We start from the raw sequence: 8,111 nt of genomic DNA, 5'->3' as shown, positions 1-8,111 counted from the left end.
AGCACATGGAAAATAAGGAGGTGATCGGTGACAGCCAACATGGCTTCACCAAGGGCAAACCGTGCCTGACAAATCTGGTGACCTTCTACGATGGGGTTACACCATTGGTGGATAAGGGGAGAGCAACTGACACCATCTACTTGGACTTGTGCAAAGCATTTGACACTGTCCTCAATACATCCTTTTCTCTAAATTGGAGAGACATGGACTTGATGAGTGGACGACTCGGTGGATAAGGAACTGGCTAGATGGCCACACTCAAAGAGTTGTGGTCAATGGCTCGATGTCCAACTGCAGACCAGTGATGAGTGGCGTTCCTCAGGGACAGGTATCGGGACTGGTGCTGTTTAAAAACTTTGTCAGTAACATCGACAGTGGGATTGAGTGCACCCTCAGCAAGTTTGTGTGATGTGGTCAACATGCTGGAGGGAAGGGATGCCATCCAGAGGGACCTTGAGAGATGGGCCCATGCAAACCTCATGAAGTTCAACCAGGCCAAGTGCAAGGTCCTGCACCTTGGTCACGGCAATCCCAGGCACAAATACAGGCTGGGTGGAGAATGGCTTGAGAGCAGCCCCGAGGAGAAGGACTTGGGGGTGCTGGTGAACGAGAAGCTCAACATGAGCAGGCAATGTGCGCTTGCAGTCCAGAAAGCCAACCGCATCCTGGGCAGTATCAAAATAAGCGTGGTCAGCAGGTCGAGGGAGGTGATTCTGCCCCTCTACTCTGCTCTGGTGAGACCCCACCTGGAGTACTGTGTCCAGCTTTGGAGCCCTCAACATAAGAAGGACATGGACCTGTTGGAATGGGTCCAGAGGAGGGCCACAAAGATGATCAGAGGAATTGATCCGAGGGCTGGAGCACCTATGCTATGAGGACAGGCTGAGAGAGTTGGGGTTGTTCAGCCTGGAGAAGAGAAGGTTCTGGGCAGAACTTATAGCAGCTTTCCAGTATCTGAAGGGTGCCTACAAGAAAGCTGGAGAGGGACTCTTTATCAGGGAGTATAGCGATAAGACAAAGGTTCATGAAAGGCAGGTCCTGCTTGACAAACCTGATCTCCTCCTATGACTACGTGACCCGCTTGGTGGATGAGGGAAAGGCTGTGGATGTTGTTTACCTGGACTTTAGTAAGGCCTTTGACACCATTTCCCACAGCATTCTCATGGAGAAACTGGCTGTTCATGGCTTGGATGGGAATACTCTTGGCTGGGTTAAAAACTGGCTGGAAGGCCGGGTCCAGAGAGTGGTGGTAAATGGAGTTAAATCCAGTTGGTGGGCAGTCACGAGTGGTGTTCCCCAGGGCTCGGTATTGGGGCCAGTTCTCTTTAAGATCTTTATCAATGATCTGGACGAGGGGATTGAGTGGACCCTCAGTAAGTTTGCAGACGACACCAAGTTAGGTGGGAGTGTTGATCTGCTTGAGGGTAGAAAGCCTTTGCAGAGGGATCTGGACAGGCTGGATCGATGGGCCGAGGTCAATGGTATGAGGTTCAATAAGGCCAAGTGCCGGGTCCTGCACTTGGGTCACAACAATCCCATGCAGCGTTACAGGCTTGGGGAAGAGTGGCTGGAGAGCTGCCTGGCAGAAAAGGACCTGGGGGTGTTGGTCGACTGCTGGCTGAATATGAGCCAGCAGTGCGCCCAGGTGGCCAAGGCGGCCAACAGCATCCTGGCCTGTATCAGGAATAGTGTGGTGAGTAGGACTAGGGAGGTGATTGTCCCCCTGTACTCAGCACTGGTGAGGCCCCACCTCAAGTACTGTGTCCAGTTTTGGGCCCCTCACCAGAAAAAAGACATTGAGGTGCTGGAGTGTGTCCAGAGAAGGGCAACGAAGCTGGTGAGGGGTCTGGAGAACAAGTCTTATGAGGAGCAGCTGAGGGAGCTGGTGTTGTTTAGCCTAGAGAAAAGGAGGCTGAGGGGAGACCTTATTGCTCTCTACAACTACCTGAAAGGAGGCTGTGGAGAGGTGGGTGTCTGTCTCTTCTCCCAAGTAACAGGCAATAGGACAAGAGGAAATGGCCTCAAGTTGTGCCAGGGGAGGTTTAGACTGGATATTAGGAAAACTTTTTACACAGAAAGGATTATTGAGCATTGGAACAGGCTGCCCAGGGAAGTGGTTGAGTCACCATCCCTGGAGGTATTTAAAAGACAGGTAGACATAGTGCTTAGAGATATGGTTTAGTGATGTTGGTTTTTTTTTTGTCAGAGTTAGGTTGATGGTTGGACTAGATGATCTGAAAGGTCCCTTCCAACCTAGGCAATTCTATGATTCTATGAAAGAGGGTAGATTTAGATTAGATTTTAAGAAGAAATTTTTCACTGTGAGGGTGGTGAGGCAGTGGAACAGGTTGCCCAGGGAAGCTGTGGATGCCCCATCCCTGGAAGTGTTCAAGGCCAGGTTGGGTGAGGCTTTGAGCAGCCTGGTCTAGTGGGAGGTGTCCCTGCCCATGTCCGGGGGGGGTTGGAACTAGATGATCTTTAAGGTCCCTTCGAACCCATACCATTCTATGATTCTATGAAATATTTAAAAGTTAATGACCCGTTTTAAACTAGAATACTGTGGAAGTGGCTGCAGAAGCAGGTGAAACAATCTCTTTTTAATATCAGCAGAAATTTACCTTGGTTTTTGCACAGTGGCTTAGAGATCACCTCCATATCCATCCAGCACATGGCTTGAATGCACACTGGGCACAGATGTGCACAAGCTGGGAGCTGGGCCTGGTTTACTCCATACCTTGGCTGGGCTGAGGCGGTGTCTGTGCTGCACGGCAGGCACTGAAGGGGTGCTCAAATACTGTGATTGCTGGTGTTCACCCATGCTCAAGGCTAGCCCTGGGCTTCCAGTCGTGAATGCTGAACAAGTCTTGTATTGTGAATGACTTGAGCAGTGTATTGAAATTAGCTATCTACCTGTACAGTAACAACAATTTTTTAATATCTATAAATAACTAATGGCACACTTTAATGGACTGACCAGATATAAATGAGAATCTCTGCTCCATATTATACAGTGAAGTGATGGAGAACACTGGCATTGGATGATGATAAACATTACCAAGAAGTAAGAAGAGGAGTCTAAAATTCACTTACTATTTCATTGCAATTACTTCTCAAATTAATTCTTCCCAGTGCTCTTAAGCCACAGTTCCATAATTCCTTTTTTTAAAATACCTTTTAAATTTGTTTTCAGAAATAGTTCTAGTAAGTAAGTGATGCGACACCACAAGTAATACAACCAACTGCCTTTGAGAAAGGTACATAATTTTTGGCAAGGTCTGTTTTATTTCTGCTGATTTAGTTGGAAAAGGGTCCATACTACATGTGGTTAAAAAAAATGGGAAAAGATCTTCTCACCCATTTAGAATTTGGCATGATTTCCTGAAAAAATGTAAATATCTTAAAGACTCAGCTGGCTCTGGGACATGACACATACTGATCTGTAGACTAGGAATGACGTTTCAGTAGCAAGAGAAAGAATAATACTGTTAAAGTCCAATGTGTGATCTACGTTTGTAGGAGAGGCTGAAGCCCAGGCCAGGCTGTTCACATTCAGAACATAATGCCCAGCTGTGGTGTGGGAAGTGGGCATCTGCTTGGGATTTCAGGAGTTTCCAATAAAGGCTGTAGAAATATTTCTAACAATGGGAATTCTAACAATTTTATCAGAATCAGGTGAAAGACAGTGTAACAACAGCTTCTTTTCCCAGTCAATGAAATCAGAATAATTTACCTGCTAAGTAACAAGTGGCACACACCTTGCACTATAAGTTTCAAGACAAAGAAACCTGGCAGGGTCTCAACTTTAACTGCTTAAAGATTGGTGTAAATGGTGTCATGTCAACTTTGCTCTCTCCATCATATACTTACTATCCAAGAAGGCACTGTACTTTAAGGAAGTTCAGTATCAAAAAGCACCTCAATGAAAAGTATGATACCAAATCAGGTGGTGGTGAAATATTCACAGGTGAGAGGAACCCTTGGAAACAAAGCCTAATTAAAATAGGCTTCTCCTTTGTATAAGAAAAAAAACAACATGTGCTGGCTTTTATTATTTTAAATCCAAATTCTTCAAAGTGACCAAGGTAGGTAAGCCAATCCAATCAATCAGAATTTATCAGTTATAACAACAACATTCCTGCTATATACACATGATTCCGCACCTCCTTGATCAGATTAATAAATTCCACTGCGTCCTGATAATAGAATGAAACTAAAAAATTCCCAAGTATTTACATTCTGCTTTCTTGGGATCCTTTGATCCTCTTTGCCCAGCAAGGAAGAAAGACCATTTCACTAGTTCAGGGCTGGAATGCAATCACACAAATGGTGGAAATAATAGGTTAGCGGATCTGCTTGTCCAGTCAATGGAAAGCAAATTAAGATCCATGTGCTGGTGTTTTTCCCACTGGAGTTAAAGGAGGCAGATAAGGTTTTTTCCTTCTATTTCTTCTTGCACTTTGTCACTGGATGTGGCTATTTCAGCTTGTGCCGAGAAGGCTGCACAGATGAATGTCAGAATAGTGTCACCAATAGCTGTGTAGAAAGCCCAGCCCAAGGAGCAGTCTCCTAGTTTGTACGCAGAAGCATAAGGTCCACAATAGCTTATTGCTTTATGGCATCCCCAACCTGTGGGGTAAAGTGTCAAGCCTAAAATAAGGAAGAGGCCTAGAAATAAAAACAGAAAGAAAAGAGAAGTTTAACAAATGATCAGTTTAACACCAAACACAGCACATGTAGTAATGGTTATCGTGGTGACTACTCACTCATAAGTACCAGGATTGGGAGAAGATGACTTCCCCATCCATCCTTCCTTTACTGATTGTTCCCTAGTATATACCATGCAGTTTTATCTAAACTAGGAGATATCCTACGATTTTTCTTATGAAAGGTTTATTTCATATGATAATGACTTTATTCTTAATTTTAATCCCTGTATTCCTTCTACATCCTTTGTTTTCACACATTATTGCTAGGTATACAGGGCTTGCAAAACATTTGAGCATCTCTACCTACTCTTTATACTTGCTCTTTTAAAATACGTAGGAATGTTTGCATCCACTTTTGAATTTGCATTTAGCTAACCCTCTTTCAGCTTTATTTAGTCATTCATCATAAATATTTTTGCCTTTTTCTTCTGGATTTTTCCTACCTTGATTTTCTTGCCTGGAAAAAAAAATATCTCAAACTGCATTTGCCTGTTTGGCCGCAGTAGGACATAGTAGACAAATAATACAGCCAGTTCAATAAGCTGATTTTGCAATGAAAGGATTATGGAGTCAGCCACAAACTAACGGATCAAAGTACCCATCTCCAGTGCATAGGTAACACTGGGATCCTCTAGACAGGTGATCAGCTGCTGCAGAAGGAAATCACATTTCTAGTGATGCATGAGCAAAAGCCTCAACTCCTGATTGTGCTAAACCACCTGAACACCCTGCTGTGCCTCAGCCTGGAAGTAAATGGCTCAAACTAGCTGTTTTGCCCATCTGATTGTCTCTCATATTGATAGTTTTCTCTCCTATGAGGACTAGTCTGTATCTAAGCAAAGGGCTTCATTAAGGAAATGAAAAGTCACGTTAGAGTCCCTGTACACATGATATGTCTTTGTACAAAGGTGAGAGATTTAATCAAAATGCCTAATATGCGAGTAGCTCCAATGCTTTCATATAAGCCCTGTGTATTGGGTTTGCGTGTCAAGGTTTTGGTAGCGGGGAGGCTACAGGGATGGCTTCTGTGAGACACAATGAGCTAAAATCAGATCTCCTTCCTAAAAGGTATGTAATTAAACAACAGGACAGCTCATAGGTATCAAAATTTGCTTTCTCTTTTCTTTAAAATTTTACTTATAAGAAGAGTCATGCAAAATAGTTTTTGCTTAAACACAGTTTATCCAGAAAATGAATACAGCCTTCCAGATCCCATAAACTAAATCAGTACACAACTAAATCAGATCCCCGATTTAGTTGTTCTGCACTGTAAAGCCCTTTATTCAACCTAGCACCTTGAGGAAAACAGCTGGTAAAGGTGTTATCATCTTCTAGAAGTGGGCTGAAAGTTGTGCTTTTTATGTACGGCACTGGTTCATCCACAGATTTTATCCAATCCCAAAATTTCTACTAAGAAATAAAACAGTTGTTTTTTCTACTCTATACTAACAGATTACCAAGAACAGCTGTAAAGACTTGTTTGCATCTTCTTCAATTCAGTTACACTAGCCCATTCTGCAGTATGTTAGGTTTTCTTAATCGTTTGTTTAAAGAAGTTCAGCCAGATGAAAAAAATCTTCCTCATTGAGAAAGAAAAACTGGGTCCTAGCTAGTAGCAGTTAATATACACAAAATGCAAAAACCATCATCCAACTATCTAAAACTAATGCCTATGAATGCCAGACAGTTCACAAAAGAAAGACCTTCCTCCAGTGTTGTTCCAATGGTGACACACCACCACTGGCATGAATGAACTAAATGTCATTATTCGTGGCAGCAAAATTCATTAGTGAGTGATATCCATTCTCTGTGAAGGGATTTCATCACTGCTTACATTTAAGAACCAGTGACAAATTTTATGCAGTGTTTCCTGGCTGATTGGCCAAACTACATTAAGTATAAAGTATTGCTTTATCTTGGACAGACATAGATAAGCTGTTTTCATCCTGCTGAGCCCAGCAGCTGTTTCAGACTAAAAACCAGCAGTTTCTTCTCCTCTCTTCATCAGTAGTTTCCTGTTCTGTGTAACCACCATGACTACACAATGTATTTTTCTGACTGTACATTGGTATGGTCCAGTTGTCATTTTTCTCTAATGATCACAAGTCCTATGGTAGTTAAAAATGACCATCACTGAAGTAAGAAACCAAATCTGAAATGTCAATATAGCTGCTGCCACCAAGGAAGCTTTTAAAGTTTACCCCCCCCCCCCATCACTAACAAACTTAGAGAGCCTGTGTTTAACTGCAAACCTGGCTTATGGCTGAGTCACAAGCAGGACTGAGAAGTTACATCTATCTCTTTTTACCAAAAACAGAGCACTGAACAACTCCTGAAAGCTATTGGTTCATGGTATGTATGTCCCAAGCTGAAAAGCCATTACCCAAAACGCAGCCCCCTCATAGGCTGCAGCACTGTCAAGTGTACTCATCCTGGAGAAATATTGATTGTAGCCCACAATTTGATAAACTACAGCTGTTTTCTCACAGTTGAAAACAAAATTAGGAGAAAAGTCTTAATTATGGGCTGTGAATACAGTTAGATTCTCACCTGTTGTTTTTTTTCTTCCTCTAGATAGCTAACTTTGTGAGTCCTATATTGGCCTAGCATAATAAAAGAAAAAAAAGTAATGATGTTTTCACTACCAAACCTACCTTCTACTCCGTTTTAGTGCAGACAGAAAGCTTCTCAGGACATGCACCTCTTCTCACTATCGCTAATATTTATCATAATTTCTCATTTCATTAATACCTGGTTCCTACTTGCTAGGAAAAGTGAATAAAGATGATTCAATTAAGCCAATTCAACATACCCACAACAGAAATGACACTCTTTGGCTTTCATGCTAACGGCAAATGAAGAGGCAGACTCCACACATTCAGCTCAAAGCTCCAGTACCCAGCACAATGGCTGAGCTGTGCAGGGTACAAAGATCCCTTCCTGATTCTCCCTCCCTGCCCAAAAAGGGGTGGTTGTATAAAAAGATCAAGAGGAGCTTTGCTTTCTGCTTCCTAGTAACTACAAAAGAGCTACAGAGCTCATTTCAATGATTCCTGAAGCTTAAACAAAATACACACAAGATGCTTTACCACTCATCAACAGAGCAAACTGTGGGCTAAAGCAGAAGACAGCAATCTTAACTGTCCAACTACCTGTAATCAGAGCAGCAGTTTCCAGAGACCCAAAAAAAAGAACTATCTCTGTGCTCCTGGGAACACAGATGCAGAGGGAAGGGAAGGAAAAATGCCCACACTGGAGCAGGCTCATAGCAGGACCTGTGACTCTGTGGGGGGCCCAGGCTAGATCAGTCTATTCCTGAAGGACTGCACCCCATGGAAAGGACTCATGGAAAGGACCCACGCTAGAGCAGTTTGTGAAAAACTGCAGCTCGTGGGAAGGACCCTC

At 43.1% G+C, this 8,111-nt stretch overlaps 1 pseudogene; it reads right to left on the bottom strand.

The window, feature by feature from the left end:
• Positions 1 to 2,544: 2,544 nt before the first annotated feature.
• LOC128901916 (uncharacterized) lies at positions 2,545 to 4,309 on the bottom strand (annotated as a pseudogene).
• Positions 4,310 to 8,111: the final 3,802 nt, after the last annotated feature.

This window comes from Rissa tridactyla, chromosome W, assembly GCF_028500815.1.
Source record: "Rissa tridactyla isolate bRisTri1 chromosome W, bRisTri1.patW.cur.20221130, whole genome shotgun sequence".
NCBI classification, from domain to species: domain Eukaryota; kingdom Metazoa; phylum Chordata; class Aves; order Charadriiformes; family Laridae; genus Rissa; species Rissa tridactyla.
Note: the sequence above shows the minus strand (reverse complement) of the source record. Positions and strands in the feature narration are given on the sequence as shown.